Here is a 19,357-nt window from a genome sequence, read left to right as displayed (position 1 = left end):
GTCAGCCGGGCGCCGCTAAAAATTTAGGCCCCAGCTTCACGCTACTAGGCCGCAAATTCAGGCCTCTGTTGGAGGGGGCTGGAACTTCTCCAGGCGCGAATTCTTCCCGCCTGGAGGTTCCCCCGCCCCCAGAGGATCGCAGTGCCGCCCCCCAGGCCGGATCCCTGTTAACCCTTTGGGTACAGGCCGGCTTCCGATGGGCCTGTATGGGTGGATCTGTGCCCTGTAGGTGGCCCCCCCCTTTTATTTTATTTTTTTCTGCCTCAGTGAGGCTGTGTGTTAAAAAAAAAAAAAAAAAAAAAGAAAGTTTTTATTATATATATGACTTGTGGGCTGCGCAGGACGCTGCAGCCTCATCTCAGAGTGCTGCCTGTATACATGCCCCCCTTCCATAGGCGGCATGGTGTCGCGCTCCCCGGCTGCGGCGCTGCCAGGGTCTTTTTTCCCCTTCTAGGTGGTTTTCTTGCCCTTTCCGCGCTACGGCGCTGGTCAAGTGCATGCCTTTTCTGTAGGCAACATTCGTCACCCTCTCCAGTTATGGTGCCTGCCATGTGCAGGACCCCCCTCCTGGGCGGGATACTGCACTCTCCCTAACTGCTGGTTGGCCTTGTGCATGATCCCCCTTTCATTGGCGGCCTACTGCAGTTTCTCCGGATACAATGCTGGCCATGTGCACGACCCCCTTCCATAGGTGGAACACGGCACTCTCACTGGGTTCGCTGCTGGCCATGTGCGTGCCCCCCTTCCATAGGTGGAACACGGCACTCTCACTGGATTCGCTGCCTGCCATAGGCATGACTCCCTTCTGTGGACGGCATTCGGCACTCTCACTGGATTCACTGTCAGCCATGTGCATGACCACCTTACTTAGGCGGTATGATGTACTCTCATTGGATTCACTGCCGGCCTTGGGTATGCCTCCTTCCCGGGTGGCGGCATACATACACTCCCTCGGTCGGTGGTTGTTCTCTCGCCGGTACATTGTTGGCCATGTGCATGACCCCTATACATAGCGGGGTGCTTGCACTCTCTCTGGATCCGCGGCCGGCCATATGCATGACCCCTCTTCTGTGGGCGGTGTACGCACTCTCACTGGATTCGCTGCCGGCCATGGGCATGCCTCCTTCGGTGGCATACACACTTTCTCACCGACTGCTCGCATTCTCCCTGGATGCGATGCTGGACATGTGCATGACCCCCCCCCCCCCCCCTTCCTTTTCTGGGCGGCATACTACACTCTCACCAGATACGTTGCTGGCCTTGAGCATGGCCTCTAACATGGGTGGAACGCTTGCGCTTCCATTGGATACGGTGCTGGCCTTGTGCGTGACCACCCCTCATTCCATGGGTGGAATTTTGCACGCTCACAAGATTCAAGGCTGTCCTTGTATGTGCTGTACTGGACTTGCACATGTTCCCCTTCATTGGCGGAGTAGTTACACTCTCACGAAATTTCGGGTTGGGTGAATTGTTGCACACTCACTTAATGCTAAGATAGCCCTGTGCATGCCCCCCTTTTTCACTAGGTGGACCTCCTGCGTTCCTGCTGGATACTGTGTGGCCATGTGCATGGCGCCTTTCTGGGCGAAGTATGGTATGCCCTACTTCTCTGACGTAGGTACGGCCTTGGGCATCACCCCCTTTTTGGGGCAGGCCTTTGCATTCTTGCCCACTGCAGTTTGCCAGGTACATTTCCCCCCTTTTTCGGGGCGGTCAGTTTGCGTTCCATCGCATACCATACTAGTCTTGTGCATAACTCCTTTCAGTTTGCACTCCCGTAGATACTGTGGCACTCTGTGGCTGGCCCTCTTCGCTGAGTGATATATTTTTGCAGTGAGCGGACGTTCTTGTGCGTTGTTTCCTTCTCGTCCCGTAGGTGGGTTGGCCTTCTCACTGCTTACGGGGCTACTCGTACGTATGCCTCCTTTCCTCCTGCGACATACTTTTTCTCTTGGGATACGATGATTGCCGCAAGCCTTGCACTATTCTCTAAGGAGATCATTCTGTCCATTTGTGTAAGCCTAAGGTGTTGTCCAATAAACAACAAATGAATACCTTATATTTAAGTAGACGGGCTCTACTGTTCGCTACTGCACAGAGCTGGGTGGTACTCATTCATTTCGTTGGCCCATTTGTCCTTCCGCGGCATTGTTTCCCTGTGCTAGTGGTCGCATGGTCGAGAGCGCTGTCTGCAGCGCCCTTCGCTTTTTATGTTGGCTCTGGCGGGACTACGGTCCCCTCGCCTAATACCATTTCCTCCTCTTCGGGTGCAGTGTGGTATGATTCTTTCCGGATTGGCGCCCTCGGTGCTTCAGTCTGATCTGCTACCAGGTTCGGGCCGCTATTCTTGGGAAGGTCACCCAACTTCTCTTGGGTGCTCGCTTATACAGGTCTGGGGGACCTCCACCTTGGGTTCTTCAGGGTATTCGCCTTCTGCGAGGCGGTGAACCGGGCGTCTCTGTGTAGCGGTGTTCTGCTTTTGAGCTGTCCTATGGCCTCTCTGTTGCCCACTCCCCCTTTCGGTTGGAGGGTGTTATACCGGCCTCTGTCTCGCCTGCCTTTTCTCGCCGGCTCTGTTTGGCTCCCACTCGGTACAGATCATTCCGATGTGGCGTCTGTTCCGGCCACGCTTCAGAGGCTGTTCCTTCACTGCCCTTCCCTCTGGGGAAAGCATGGTTGTTCATGTGGATGGTTCTGGTGTTCCTTTTGAGTCTCCCTTGTCCACAATGGCTGTACTAGCTGTGTGCCTAGTTACCGGGTCTACCGTTTTCTGTCCTCCCGCTGGGTGCAGATTGCGTTTTTTTTTTTTTCCATTTTAGGCAATGTTTCTGCTTTGGATTCACCTTCTCGGTAACTTGGGAGGACTACCATTTGGTCAGGATTGTCTTTTAAATCTCCCACACCGGAACTGTAGTCCGTCTTCCTGTGGTGGCTACATTGGCTTCGGCTTTAGCCTGTCTTGTCCTGGCGGTTGCTGGGCGGACCCTTCGGTTCCTGTCCGTTTGTCCTTCTGCTTCCCCACTCTGGGGGGATACGGGACAACCTTGCTCGGGGGCCGACGGGACCAGTTCTACCGACTGTTCTACCCGTGTTACGGGTCTGCGCCTGATCATTGGGTTTTCACCCGCTTGCCCAGGCAACTCTAGTGGGCTCGCTAGTGTTCGCTTCTAGCCGAGTTTTTCGTCCAGGATCTGTGGTAGGACTTAGGGTTTTACCTGGGGTTCTGTGGGAAGCTGGGCGTTCCCCCACTCTGCCTTTCTCCATGGTTCTGTCTTTCTCCAGTCCGGCCTGGACCTGGGGCTGGGACTCTGTTGCTTGAAGTATCAAGTGTCATTCCTGTCCTTCCTCTTTCAGCGTTCCCAGGCCCTCTGGGCCTGTCAGGAACTTCTTCCATGGAGCGGCTCTTGGGTTCCTTTGTACTGTCCTCCGGTACCGTCCTGGGAACTACATACTAGGCTCTTGGCGCTCCAATTTTTCCTTGGAGCCGTTACAGAAGTTCCCTCTACTAACAGTTGGGTTTCTGTAGCCATCGTGTCTCTGATGGGTGCCTGAGTGGCGGCCCTTCTTGTTCCGAGCCTTCTGTCTTCCCCCAGGACAGGGCTGTTCTCCATTCCGTCTCTTCCTTCCTTCTGAAGATGGTGTTTGTCTTTCATTTCATTGAGGCAGTCGTCCTCCCCTTCCCACCCCAGGGAACGTTGGAGATCTCCGACTCTTGTCGACATTCGGTCTCTTGTGTTTCCAGGAGGTCCGTGCAAAGGGTTGACGGCCTCCAGGGTGGCTTTCCTCCGCTTTCTCAGAGTGGCTCTTGTTGTGGTTGCCGCACCAAGGGCAGGGTTCTGCTTTTGGTGTCACCATTCATTTGGCCAGAGTTGTCGGTTTTTTCCTGGGCCGGAGGCATTAGGCTTCGGCCATGCATTTGTGCAAGGCGGTCACTGGTCTTCCTTGCACACCTTACCGAGTTCTACAGGGTGCATACTCGGGCTTCGGCGTATGCTGTTTCGGGCCGCCTGGTCTGCAGGCGGCGGGTTTTTTGATGCCTTCGGGTGCTTCGCCTTGGTGCTGTGGTCCCTCCCCCTTTGGACTGCTTTTGAACGTCCCAAGGTCTTCTGTGTCCCCCAAGGAAACTGGGCGAGAAAACGAGATTTTTGTATAACTTACCAGTAAAATCTCTTTCTCGCTCTTTCCTTGGGGGACACAGCACCCACCCATTCTTTGTTCTTCTCTGACTGTTTCCGAGTTTGTTTACCCTTTGGGTAGTTGGCTTGTTGGTTCCAATTTTTGGACTTTGCCTTTTCTCACTACTTGGACACGCAACTGGCAGTCTCTCTCTCCAGGCTGAGGGTATAGCTGTGGAGGAGGGGCTTAACAGTCTTCACTTAGTGTCACGCCTCCTAGGGAGATGAGCTATACCCAAGGTCTTCTGTGTCCCCCAAGGAAAGAGCGAGAAAGAGATTTTACTGGTAAGTTATACAAAAATCTCGTTTTTCTGTTTGCCCTATGACAGCACTTCTGGAGATACCAACTCCATTTACCCTGGCCAGGAAAAATAAACATCATGGGCATCACCGCGTCCGAAAACACCAGTACTATCAAAATATTTTTTCAAAACTGCAAATGGCGTAACAGGAAAAAAAAGGTCAAAATGGCCGATTCGCCATTTTTTTTCATCGCTTCTCTTACCCCCCAAAAAAGTTCAGAAATCTACAGATCGTCCTGCAAAAAAGAGCCCCCACACAGCTCAGTAGACCTAAATTAATTTTTACAGTATTTAGACGTAATAAAAAACTATGCTTATGTGGTATCGTTGTAATCTTATTGACCCAGAGAATGAAGGGCACAGGTCAGTTTTGCTGCAAAGAGAATGCCGTAGGGACAAAACCCATAAAACGGTGGAGGAATTGTGTTTTGTTTTTCCAATTTTACCCCATTTGGAATTTTGTTTCCCAGTACATTGTATGCTATATTTAATGGTGGCATTAGAAAGTACAACTTCTCCCACAAAAAACAAACCCTCATATGGATGCGTGAATGGAAAAATAAGTTATGGCTACAGGAAGATGGGGGAACAAAAAAGGAAAAACTGCCGATATCCAAGGGGTTAATTTGCTGTGTTTTTTTTTTTTTTTTGTTTTAATCTGTTTTTATTAATTAAAACATTTCTTTTGAAAACATGTACAAAACAAGTGCACTTGGATCACTTGATACAAGTTATTCGGATTCAAATAAAAAATCATACTTAGTCATAGAGTAAACCATGAGTACTACAATCAACAGCAAATAACCCCCCCTCCCGAGACAGATAGCATAACTGCCTGTGGCTAATATATCTACACCCCCTGTTAAAATGTCAGGTTTCTGTGATGTAAAAAATGAGACCAAGATAAATCATTTCAGAACTTTTTCCACCTTTTAATGTGACCTATAAACTGTACAACTCAATTGAAAAACAAACAAATCTTTTAGGTGGAGAGAAGAAAACAAAAAAAACTAAAATAATGTGGTTGCATTAATGTGTGCACACCCTCTTATAACTGGGGATGTAGCTGTGTTCAGAATTAAGCAATCACATTCAAAATCATGTTAAATAGGAGTCAGCATACACCTGCCATCATTTTAAAGTGCCTCTGATTCACCCCAAATAAAGTTCAGCTGCTCTAGTTGGTCTTTCCTGAAATTTTCTTAGTCACATCCTACAGCAAAAGCCATGGTCCACAGAGAGCTTCCAAAGCATCAGAGGGATATCATTGTTAAAAGGTATCAGTCAGGAGAAGGGTACAAAAGTCTTTCCAAGGCATTAGATATACCGTGGAACACAGTCATCAAGTGGAGAAAATTTAGCACAACAGTGACATTACCAAGGACTAGATGTCCCTCCTAAAATGGATGAAAAGACGAGAAGAAAACTGGTCTGGGAGGCTACCAAGAGGCCTACAGCAACATTAAAGGAGCTGCAGGAATATCTGGCAAGTACTGGCTGTGTGGTACATGTGAGAACAATCTCCTGTATTCTTCATATGTCTGGGCTATGGGGTAGAGTGACAAGACGAAAGCCTTTTCTTACGAAGAAAAACATCCAAGCCAGGCTACATTTTGCAAAAGCATGTGGGAAAAGGTGTTCTGGTCTGATTAAACCAAGGTTGAACTTTTTGGCCATAATGCCAAAAGATATGTTTGGCCCAAAAACAACACTGCACATCACCAAAAGAACACCATACCCACAGTTAAGCATGGAGGTGGCAGCATCATGCTTTGGGGCTGTTTTTCTTCAGCTGGAACTGGGGCCTTAGTTAAGCTAGAGGGAATTATGAACAGTTCCAAATACCAGTTAATATTGGCACAAAACCATCAGGCTTCTGCTAGAAAGCTGAACATGAAGAGGAACTTCATCTTTCAGCATGATGACGACCCAAAGCATACAGTGGGGCAAAAAAGTATTGTCAGCCACTAATTGTGCAAGTTCTCCCACCTAAAAAGATGAGAGGCCTGTAATTTTCATCATAGGTACACTTCAACTATGAGAGACAGAATGGGGGGAAAGAATACAGGAAATCACATTGTAGGATTTCTAATGAATTAATTGGTAAATTCCTCTGTAAAATAAGTATTTGGTCACCTACAAACAAGCTAGATTTCTGGTTCTCAAAGACCTGCAACTTCTTCTTTAAGAGGCTCCTCTGTCCTCCACTCGTTACCTTCATTAATGGCACCTGTTTGAACTTGTTATCAGTATAAAAAACACCTGTCCACAATCTCAAACAGTCACACTCCAAACTCCACTATGGCCAAGACCAAAGAGCTGTCGAAGGACACCAGAAACAAAATTGTAGACCTGCACCAGGCTGGGAAGACTGAATCTGCAATAGGCAAGCAGCTTGGTGTGAAGAAATCAACTATCGGAGCAATTATTAGAAAATGGAAGATATACAAGACCACTGATAATCTCCCTTAATCTGGGGCTCCACGCAAGATCTCACCCCGTGGGGTCAAAATGATCGCAAGAACGGTGAGCAAAAATCCCAGAACCACACTGGGACCTAGTGAATGACCTGCAGAGAGCTGGGACCAAAGTAACAAAGGCTACCATCAGTAACACACTAAGCCGCCAGGGTCTCAAATCCTGCAGTGCCAGAAGTGTCCCCCAGCTTAAGCCAGTACATGTCCGGGCCCGTCTGAAGATTGCTAGAGAGCATTTGGATGATCCAGAAGAGGATTGGAAGAATGTCATATGGTCAGATCAAACCAAAGTAGAACTTTTTGGTAAAAACTCAACTTGTGTTTGGCGGAGAAAGAATGCTGAGTTGCATCCAAAGAACACCATACCTACTGTGAAGCATGGGGGTGGTAACATCATGCTTTGGGGCTGTTTTTCTGCAAAGGGACCAGGACGACTGATCCGTGTAAAGGAAAGAATGAATGGGGCCATGTATCGTGAGATTTTGAGTGAAAACCTCCTTCCATCAGCAAGGGCATTGAAGATGAAACGTGGCTGGGTCTTTCAGCATGACAATCATCCCAAATACACCGCCTGGGCAATGAAGGAGTGGCTTCATAAGAAGCATTTCAAGGTCCTGGAATGGCCTAGCCAGTCCCCCTATCTCAACCCTATAAAAAACCTTTGGAGGGAGTTGAAAGTCTGTGTTGCCCAGCGACAGTCCCAAAATATCACTGCTCTAGAGGAGATATGCATAGAGGAATGGGCCAAAATACCAGCAACAGTGTGTGAAAACCTTGTGAAGACTTACAGAAAATATTTGACCTGTCATTGCCAACAAAGGGTATATAACAAAGTATTGAGATGAACTTTTGTTATTGACCAAATACTTATTTTCCACCAAAATTTGTTTGATTTTTAACAAATTTATTTGCAATGTGATTTTTCTGGATTATTATTTTTTTTTCCTCTCATGTCTCTCATAGTTGAGGTATACATATGATGAAAATTACAGGCCTCTCTCATCTTTTTAAGTTGGAGAACTTGAACAATTGGTGGCTGACTAAATACTTTTTTGCCCCACTGTACATCCAAATCAACAAAGGAATGGCTTCACCAGAAGAAGATTAAAGTTTTGGAATGGCCCAGACCTGAATCCGATTGAAAATCTGTGGGGTGATCTAAAGAGGGCTGTGCACAGGAGATGCCCTCACAATCTGACAGATTTGGAGTGTTTTTGCAAAGAAGAGTGGGCAAATCTTGTCAAGTCAAAATGTGCCATGCTGATAGACTCATACCCAAAAAGACTGAGTGCTGTAATAAAATCAAAAGGTACTTCAACAAAGTATTAGTTTAAGGGTGTGCACACTTATGCAACAATATTATTTTATTTTTATATTTTTTCTTCTCTCTACCTAAAAGATTTCAGTTTGTTTTTTCAATTGAGTTGTACAGTTTATAGGTCACATTAACTTTACAACACAGAAACTTGATATTTTAACAGGGGTGTGTAGACTTTTTATATCCACTGTATATAGCAGCAGGGAAAAATAACATACATTTCTTTATCAGTTAATGAAAAAACACGGGCGGTGGCACATCCCAGGGGCAGCGGCAGCATTCTATCAATAGCTTTTATCCACCTAATCTTTTGAGCATTGTTATCCCATAATGCGTATTATTCCTCTATTAAGAGCCAGCCAAGGACTACATACTCCGGATCTGTCAGAGACCCCAAATACTCTCAAATTCTGAAATATAATTTCATTTAAGATACACCCCCATTTCCAATTGAATCACTATGTTCAGCCTAGCAATAAACTCTGCTATGGCTGGGGGAAGCGGCTGAATCCATTTTGCTGCCAGTGTTTTATGTGCCTGGTATAGCATTCTGTTAATACCTGTAATAATCGGCGGCTGTAAGCTGTCCGCTTCAAAGATACCAAGCAGACACATTTTGGGATCAGGGGAAAAGTTTGCGCTGTATATCCTATTTCCCCTGTCGTCCTCGGCAGCACATGAAGGGTTAACTGAGTCCTATTCTCGCCCCAGGACCGCCCACCTAGATAAAAAACAAGATAATTAATCAATTAGCAGTCCCATAGGTCCCTATAAAGCACTCCCTCTTTCAAACCTCCAATGTGTTTTTTTCATGTCCTGATTCTGGACAGGTTTCTAGCCCACCTCATCTGGAGCCCTCATGCCTGGGGGGTGTCCCAGGCTTAGGCTCAGAGTCCAGCTAGCCATGGGGGTGCCTTGGCGCTGCTCTGTGGAGTCGTTCCTCTCCTGTGACGGGTTCGGGTGTGCAGCGATGCCTGCATTATGCCGCTCCAGCGCTTCTCTCTCTGATGGCAATGGCGGTGCCTGCAGCTCCAAGTGGAACGCATCGTGGAACACAGCGTCGGCTGCTGAGTGTGACGTCATCAGCGGGCGCCCGCCCCCCGGGATTCCGGCGGCAAATTCAAATCTGGTACTCTATTTAAGGTGGTATAGTCCATGCTCTCACTGCCCTTGTGCCTTGGCAGTCGAGCTCTAATATTTTTAAGGTACCCCTGATCCAGGCTCTGGTTATAACTGATTACAGCCAGTTTTTTTTTTCCTGGCTTTATATTTTATGATATCCTATTTCTTTATATATTCTGTTCCCCTTCCAGATGTCCAGCCATTCCAGTAAAGGAGGAAAAAGAGCCAGGAAGCACAGGCACAGGCTGTGCCAATCCTGCGACCAGCCTCTCCCTGATGACCACCAGGACGATTATTGTGGGAGCTGTGGATTAGAGGCGTTTTCCCATTCCCTGGAATCCTCACCCAGGCGTGTGAAGAGACATAAGAAGCAGCCCTTATGTATTACATGTATCAAACCGCTTCCTAAGGGTTATACGTCAAACATTTGCGCAGCTTGTACTCAGCCGGAGCTTGTCTCCGAAGATAATACAAAAAATTAATTTCCTTACTCGAAACCTTTCTGTCTCAATCTAAGAGACAGAAGACGCATAAGAGGAAACGGGCTGATCCTAGCCCTTCTACGTCTCCCGAGAGGTCTTCTCGCTCGGAAGGGGAATTGTCCTCTGGTTCTAGCTCAGATCTAGAACCAGCCACAGAAGAGAACTTCTTATTCAGGAAGGAGGATATTAATCGTCTCATCAAGGATGTGAAACATATAATTGAATCCAAGACGGAGACGCGTACCGACCAAGATGAGGGGAGCCTGTTTTACTTTCCTAAAAAGAAAGCACGGGTCTTTCCCAGTCATCCGGTGCTTGAATCCATCATCCAGAAGGAATGGAAACATCCATTAAGGAAGATGGATTCAGGAAGAAGAGCTAGGGCTATGTACAAGATAGACCCTGCTGAATGTGAGAAATGGGGGGCACCTTCCAAGGTCGATCCTGCAGTGGCCAGACTAGCGAAGAGGTCCTTTTTTCCGTCGGACGACTCTACGTTGTTAAGGGATCCCATGGATAAGAAGGCAGATAATCTCCTAAAGCGGCTTCATTCTTATATAGCCTCCCTGAAGAAGGCGTCCATGGCCGCAGTACCTGTAGCCCGTGCCCTGAGGGTATGGTTGAGTCAACTAGGAAGGGATATTGAGGATGGCGTTGAGAGAGAAGAATTGCTTCAGCAGCTTCCTTCTTTGAAGATCGCGGCGGAATTCCTATGTGACTTCCCCGTGGATACCCTGAAAGGCTTAGCCAAAAATATGGCTCTCTCCAACTCTATCAGGAGATCAATCTGGTTGAAATTATGGTCGGGTGATGTTCCCTCCAAGAACAACCTTTGTTCGCTTCCTTTTGAACCAGGGCGTCTGTTCGGCTCTCAACTAGACACTTTATTGGAAACCAATAAGGAAGATAAAGCACTGGAATTTCCTCTTGCCAGGCGCAGATTTCAACCCAGAAGCTTTCGGCCCTTCAGAAGGCAGCGCTTTCAAAGATCCGATTTTCGCGGGCGTTCGGACAGGAGAGGATCTGACCGAAGATATTTTGCCAGAACATCGGATAAGGGTAGGAAGAAACCAGAGGATAAACCCACCAAAGAGGACTTCTGACGCCAGAAGCAAAGTGGTAGGAGGTCGGCTTACTCGATTCTACACAGCATGGCAGGGAATCTCCTCAGACACTTGGGCCTTGAGGATTGTAAGAGAAGGATACTCACTGGAGTTTATCCGCCGTCCAAGAGACCGTTTTCTCTTAAATCAAAGAGAAGACCCTCGGGTCATAGACCTCGTAAGGGAATTCATTCAAAAGGGTGCTCTGGAACCTGTACCAAGACATCAAGAAGGAACAGGAGTATATTCCAGAGTATTTCCAGTCCCCAAGCCAGAGGGAAAGTGGCGCCTAATCATAGACCTCCGCTACTTGAATCAGTTCATCACAAAGGTTCATTTCAAGATGGAAAACATAAGGTCTATCACGTCTCTGCTTCAAGAAGGTCACTTCTTGGCATCCATCGACTTGAGAGACGCTTATCTGCATGTCCCAATAGAGAACACGTCCAGACGCTTTCTGAGGATTGCAATTACCCTGGGAGGAAAAGTAAAGCACCTCCAATTCAAAGCCCTGCCCTTCGACCTCTCATCAGCACCCAGGATTTTTACGAAATTAGCCGTAATCGCTGTTGCAAGTTTACGCCTACAAGCCTTACAGGTGTTTCCGTACCTGGACGACTGGCTTGTAGTGGCACCCACCAGGGACTTACTGAATTCCCATCTCCTGAAAGTCATCGAGTTGCTTCAGTCTCTGGGCTTCTTGATCAATTGGGACAAATCCGACATCCAGCCAGCAACATCCAAGATGTTTCTAGGCTTCAGGATAGACACTTGCACCATGACCCTGTATCTCCCGACCTCCAGGATAAACTCTGTGTCATCAGCAATAAAGATCTTAATTGCGGGCCAAAGACCTACAGTCCACAGGGTGATGAAAACCCTGGGTCATATGACATCAGTAATAGATGCAGTTCCATGGGCTCAGGCCCACATACGGGAATTACAGCAGGACTTGCTTCAAGTCTGGAAGTACAACCACAATCTCTCAGCCCGTGTCAGGTTGAGACATTCCACAATCTCGGAGCTGAAATGGTGGTTAAGAGGAAGGAATCTATCCAGGGGAAAATCCTTCCAGCTAACACCTACGGTGACTGTTACGACAGATGCCTCTTCCCGGGGCTGGGGAGCCCATCTTGGAAGCAGTTGGGTTCAAGGTTCTTGGTCCTGCACAGAACGACAGCTGTCCTCGAACTTCAGAGAGTTGAAGGCAATCAAGCTGGCATTACAACACTTTCGGGCAGATTTGAAGAACCAATCAGTCCTAATTCAGACGGACAATCTCCCTGCAGTTTTTTACATAAACAAGCAGGGAGGCACCCGGAGCCTTCTACTCCTTGCATTATGCAGGAAGATCTTCGCATGGGCAGAGAGGCACTTACAGAATCTAAGGGCGGTACACATCAAAGGCTCGTTGAATACTCAGGCGGATCTTCTCAGTCGGAGGAAGATCAGACAAACCGAGTGGGAGCTGAACCAGAAATACTTCCTGCAAATTACAGCCAGATGGGGTACTCAGTCTATAGATCTGATGGCCTCCATGGAAAACAGCAAACTGCCCAAGTTCTGTTCCCTGAACGGATTCCAGAATCCAGCAGCAGTAGACGCCTTTTCTATAACTTGGAAGGACCAGTATGTTTATATCTTTCCCCCGGTACCCCTCATCTTAAGAGTCCTGCAGAAGATCCTATTAGAGAAACCTCAAGTGATCTTAATTGCTCCTTTTTGGCCACGCAGGCCATGGTTCCCACTTCTACTCCAGTTATCCAGAGGAGTCTACTGGAAGCTTCCATCTTATCCCGACTTACTAGTTCAGAACGGCCTGTTTCATCAACATCTGAACAAACTTCATCTCACAGCTTGGAGACTGAGAGGTCCAGACTAGAAGAAAAAGGGCTGTCTGTCCCTGTCATCAATACTCTACTCTCCTCCCGGAAAGCCTCTACAAATATCAAGTATGAAAAGATATGGAGGAAATTTTCATCCTGGATGTCAGAGAATGAATGTTCAGATATTACAGTCCCTGTTATCCTCCAGTTCCTGCAAGATGGATTCCAGAAGGGTCTTACTCCGAACACTTTGAAAGTGCACATGACAGCCATTAATGCCATGACAGAAAGCAGATTCGGACATCATCCCTTAACCGTTTCTTCAAGGCCATTAAGAAGCTTAGACCGGTGGTGAGACACCCTATGCCTGTTTGGGATCTGTCATTAGTCCTCAGAAGATTGACCGAAACTCCCTTTGAGCCCTTAATAGACGCAGAACTTAATTGGCTCTCCTGTAAAGTTCTCTTTCTTATTGCCATCACTTCAGCTAAGAGACTCTGGGAATTGCAAGCACTTTCGGTTAAAACACCGTATTTAAGAATCCTGCCGAATGGAGTTCTGCTGCGCACCCTACCTTCCTTTGTGCCAAAAGTTCCTTCTTCTGCTAACATCAACCGAGAAGCATTTCTACCAGTCTTTTTTCCAGATCCCTCAGATGAAGAACAAGCTCGCTGGCACACCTTGGATGTCAAGAGGGCAGTTGAGATCTACCTTCGAAGGACCGAGAATTTTAGATTAGATGAAAATCTGTTTTTGTTATACTCTGGTCCTAATAAAGGTCACAAGGCATCTAAGAGTTCCCTGGCAAGATGGATCAAGTCTGTCATCTTGGAGGCATACACCATAGAAGGCATCTCTCCTCCTTCTCCGATTAGAGCCCACTCAACTAGGGCCACAGCAACATCTTGGGCTGAACAAGCGCATGTCTCCCTAGAAGAGATCTGTAGAGCAGCATCGTGGTCTACGCCATCTACCTTCATGAAGCACTACCGGCTGGACATAGAAAATAAGAGCTCAGCCTTTGGCACTGCGGTGTTGAGTGCAGCAGTTCAGTAATTCCCTCCCTTTAGAATCTATGCATATCCCTTCATGTGCTGCCGAGGACGACAGGGGAAAGTGAAAATTATTACCTGGAATTTTGCTTTCCATGAGTCCGAAGGCAGCACATACATACCCTCCCTAATAAATCCTTTTGTTTTGCATTTTGCCTGAATCTATTTTTTATACACATTGGAGGTTTGAAAGAGGGAGTGCTTTATAGGGACCTATGGGACTGCTAATTGATTAATTATCTTGTTTTTTATCTAGGTGGGCGGTCCTGGGGCGAGAATAGGACTCAGTTAACCCTTCATGTGCTGCCTTCGGACTCATGGAAAGCAAAATTCCAGGTAATAATTTTCACTTTATTAATTGTACAACATCATGCCAGTATACTCTTAGACTATCACAGCTCCACAGCATATGTAGTAAGTCAGCCCCTGCCTCCCCACACTTCGGACAACAGGAGTCAGTTCTATACCCAATTTTAAAGAGGAATGTCTGGGTTTTATATACTCTGTCAGGGATGCCCAACCTGCGGCCCTCCAGCTGTTGCAAAACTACAGCTCCCAGCATGCCCGGACAGTCTACAGCTATCAGCCTATAGCAGGGCATGATGGGAGTTGTAGTTTTACAACAGCTGGAGGGCCACAGGTTGAGCATCCCTGCTTCTATGTAACATAAACAGCTGTGATAGCCTAGCTGCTTTACTAGGAGATAAATTTGGGATTAATGCAAGCGTGTCTTCCCACTGGGTGTCAGTAATCGTTCCCACATCTTTTTCCCATGTGGTTTAATCTGAAACGGGAATTTTCCCCTCCCACGACAGCACCTCTGAGAGATGGCTCCGCCTCCATGGACAGGAAACTGTAGCATAAAAAAGGTGGAGCCACTCTCCCACCTCCAGTGAGGTTTCCTGTCCCTGGAGCAGGAGACTTGTAGTTTTTTCTTCTAGGGACCCATGACCAGGAAATCCTAGGAAAGCCTAGAGCAGTGATGGCGAACCTATGGCACGGGTGCCAGAGGCGGCACTCAGAGCCCTCTCTGTGGGCACCCGCACTGTGAAAAAAGTCTATGGTGTACCAATATGCCTTAGACTTTTCCTGCCATTCATCGGCGCAGGGCGCAGTATGAACAGCACAGGCAGGGCACTGAATGTAGGCAGGCTTTAATAGCTAAATGATAAAGTACATGGAATATATACTATATTGAACTATAGCAGGGGTACTCAACTGGCGGACCGCGGTCCAAATACGGACCGCGGCCGCCAGTTGTCCGGACCCCGGCCATCCTTCAGAGCGCTGCTCCTCTCCTGCACACTGTGCCGTGCAGGAGGAGGAGCTTACCGGCGCACTTCCACCTGTCCCACAGCGCAGTGAGACAGGGCTTCCTCCACATGTAAGCGCTCCTCCTCCTGCACACTCTGGCAGCTCTGCTCAATACAGCGGCGGGGCACAGGAGATGATCGTTCTCAGCAGCGCAGGAGGAGTCTCTCCCTCCCCCCTGTGCTGCTGCTGTCCCCGCCGCTGCCAATAAGAAGAGGCAGGAGGAGGAGGGGAGGGGCTGTGGCCACTGCGCCACCAATGAAGAAAACTGACCTGTAATACAAATACAGGAGGCGGGTGCTGGAATCAAATAGCCGGCACCCGACCTCTGTGACAGGGAGCTGCGATCAGCTGCAGTTGAGTTAACCCTTCAGGTGCGGTACCTGAGGGGTTAATTGTAGCTGATCGCAGCCCCCTGTCACAGAGGTCGGGTGCCGGCTATTTGATTCCGGCACCCGCCTCCTGTATTTGTATAAGAAACATTGGTGGCGCAGTGCGCCCCCCCCCCCCTTCCCCATTATAATAAACATTGGTGGCTCAGTGGGAAGTGCCAATGAGGGTTAAAAATAATAAAAGAAAATTAACTCACCTCCTCCAGTTGATCGCGTAACTGCCGGTCTCCAGTTCTTACTTCTTTCTTCAGGACCTGTGGTGACGTCACTGAGCTCATCACATGGCCCATTACCATGGTGATGGATCATGTGATGAGCTCAGTGATGTCACCACAGGTCCTGAAGAAAGAAGTAAGAACTGGAGACCGGCAGTTACGCGATCAACTGGAGGAGGTGAGTAAATTATTTTTTAACCCTCATTGGCACTGCCCACTGCGCCACCAATGTTTATTATATTGGGGGGGGCGCACTGCGCCACCAATGTTTATTGTGATGGGGGCGCACTGCGCCACCAATGTTTATTATTTTGAGGGGGGGCGCACTGCGCCACCAATGTTTATTATATTGGGGGGCACACTGCGCCACCAATGTTTATTATATTGGGGGGCACACTGCGCCACCAATGTTTATTATATTGGGGGGCACACTGCGCCACCAATGTTTATTATACTGGGGTGATGGGGGGGCGTACTGCGCCACCAATGTTTATTATACTGTGGTGATGGGGGGCACACTGCGCCACCAATGTTTATTATACTGGGGTGATGGGGGGGCGCACTGCGCCACCAATGTTTATTATTTTGAGGGGGGGCGCACTGCGCCACCAATGTTTATTATATTGAGGGGGGGCGCACTGCGCCACCAATGTTTATTATATTGAGGGGGGGCGCACTGCGCCACCAATGTTTATTATTTTGAGGGGGGCGCACTGCGCCACCAATGTTTATTATATTGAGGGGGCCGCCAGACGAAAAAGTCGGACATGTAGTACTTTTAGTCTGGCGGCCTCTCACCGTGCTGCGCCGTAACTCTGCCCCCATCCCCATTATAGTCGATGGGCACAGAGCAGCGGCACGGCGAAGTAGTGGCAAGATGGATCTGACAGGGTGAGCAGCCTGTCGGATCCATCCTGCTGCAAGTGTGAAAGTACCCTTACTAATGAGCGCTTCCATCATGGAACGCCCATTAGTACAGCCTTTACCTCCACCGCTACTTGTGCTAGTAAAAAAAAAAATATATTACGGTAATTACGGTACCTCCACCTCCATTTGCTCACGCTGTGGAGAACACTCCCTGCTGACTAGAAGCTCAGGACAGGACCTACAAGACGCCATCACGTTGGAGCACCGGTCCTGAGCTTGCAGTCAGCAGCGAATGTTCACCGCAGCCAGGTGAATGCAAATTATAATTTTTTTTTTGCAAAAGCAGAGAAAGGGGGCACTAATGGGGGCAATACTTTTACTGGGGGCACTAATGGGGACATTATTCTTACTGGGGCACTAATGTGGCCATTACTAATTCTGGGACTTACCCGGGGCGCTCCACTATAACGTCAGAGCGCCCCACGCGCATGTATCACATGATCGCATGGCATCTTTACTGTTGGCGTTCAGCTCGGACCTTCACCTGACTGCAGACCCTGGTATGTGGACCTTTAATAAAACTAGTTGAGTACCCCTGAACTATAGTATTCAGGTTAAATTGCCGTGTTGGCACTTTACGATAAATAAGTGGGTTTTGGGTTGCAGTTTCGGCACTCGGCCTCTAAAAGGTTCGACATCACTGGCCTAGAGGGTCATGTGGTCTTACCAGCCCAAGAGACTGAGGGCCGGGTCCTTCTCTTTTGGAGGATCAATGGGATGGTCCGGGCTGTTCCTCGATCTTCAGGGCTATTACACGGGTCCCTCAGAGGAGTGAGACCGCGTGGGGGCCGCAGACAGGATGGCGGCAGCTGGAGGAACATGCCAGAGGGCAGTGTTCCGAGGCACGCACGTGGAGGCTGCATACTGACCGCAGGAGCAGTGGAGCGCTCCGGAAACCGGAAGTCGCAGGAATGACGTCACAGGTAAGATGTGCATTCCACAGGCCAAGTTCTGGTCAGATGACCGGAAATAAAAAGCAACATGGGAAGATCGGTGTTCTCAGAGCTAGGGGCACCATAGGCTGCTATCCCTTTAACCTCTCTGGGAGATCGGATTGCTTCTTTTTCAGCAAGTAGAGCTCAGCGCCGGATTAGCTACTGGTGAGGACCTAACTGCGATGGTTTCTGGCACAGTCGGCTCCCGGGTAACATGTGGAACTCTCTAATGAGAGGTGCTGTCCTCCCTACCATTCGAGGATATGGGTTTCTTAAAAGACCCATTAGATATAACAATAGATTCTTTTCTTAAGAATACATGGGAGGCATCTACCGCATCATTTAGACCTAACATAGCAGCAACAGTTACTGCCAGATATTTGGCTGGACAGGCTAGAGGGGCAGATAAGGGATAAATGCCCTAGAGATCAGAATCTGACTTCTTTGCCGACTTTACAGAAGGCGGCGGATTTTTTATCTGACGCTTCGGTTGAGGCGGTCAGATTGTCGGCCAGATCCGCTTCTATTTCGAACTCTGCCCGTAGAACCTTATGGCTTAAGAACTGGAGAGGAGGAGACATGGCTTCCAAACAACGTCTATGCAGTATTCCCTGCCAGGGGCAGTTCCTGTTTGGCCCAGAACTCAATGCCCTCCTAGAAAAGGCAGCAGACAGGAAAAAGAAATTGCCACAGGTGACCTCCTTCTCACAATTTAAGTCTTATAGGTGTCACTTTCGTAATTCCTCTAGGTTTCAGGGAAAGAGGCAGTCGGGGGACAGAGATCAGTTTCCTAGGGCCAGAGGTGCAGGGAGTAAGGGCTTCATGTTCGGGAACACCTCCTCTCAGAAAGATAAACTGTCCAAGAAATGACGTCAGGCTGCAGGTAGGAGGAAGGCTAAGATACTTTCTCTCTGCCTGGGAAGAGATTGCAGGAAGTTGGGTCAGAAATATTGTAGCAAAGGGCTTAAAATTACAGTTCAGAGGACATTATCCACAAAGGTTTGTGGTCACAAGAGAGTCCCCATAATTGTCAGCAGAAGTGGACCTGCTAATACACAAAGAAGTGTTGATACCGGTACCAGAAGCGGAGTGGGGGAAGGGCTTCTACTCTACGCTTTTCCTAGTAAAAAAACCCGATGGTTCCTTTCGGACAATTATAAATTTGAGACAACTGAACAAGTCTCTAGTTGCAAAAAGATTCAAAATGGAGACCATAAAGTCTGCAATTCACCTAGTCTTTCCGGGATGTTTCATGGCAGTATTGGATTTGAAGGATGCGTACCTGCATATCCCGATGCATCCTTCCTTCCAGATATTCCTACGAGTAGCAGTAGTAGGGAACGGAAGGACCAGACATCTCCAGTTTCAGGCTATGCCCTTCGGGTTGTCAAGTGCACCAAGGACTTTCACCAAAGTATTGGCGGAGGTAGCCTCATTTATTCGCAAGGAGAACATTCTTTTCCTGCCCTATCTAGACGATTTCCTGATAATCGCGAATACCAGGGAGAAGTGTCAGAATTCTATTGAGCGGGTGATTCAGATTCTGGAAGGTCTAGGATGGATAATAAATTTAAAGAAATCCAGATTAGAACCCAGCACAAGTCCAGATATTTTTAGGTTTACAGCTGGACTCCTTGCAACAGAGGACTTTTCTTCCATTGGAAAAGATAGAGAAAGTGCGGAGCGAAGTTCTAAAAGTTCAGGAAAATCCACGTATGTC

Source organism: Bufo bufo, chromosome 6, assembly GCF_905171765.1.
Source record: "Bufo bufo chromosome 6, aBufBuf1.1, whole genome shotgun sequence".
In the NCBI taxonomy this organism is placed as follows: domain Eukaryota; kingdom Metazoa; phylum Chordata; class Amphibia; order Anura; family Bufonidae; genus Bufo; species Bufo bufo.
The sequence above is the reverse complement of the archived record's forward strand: the minus strand, read 5'-3'. Positions refer to the sequence as shown.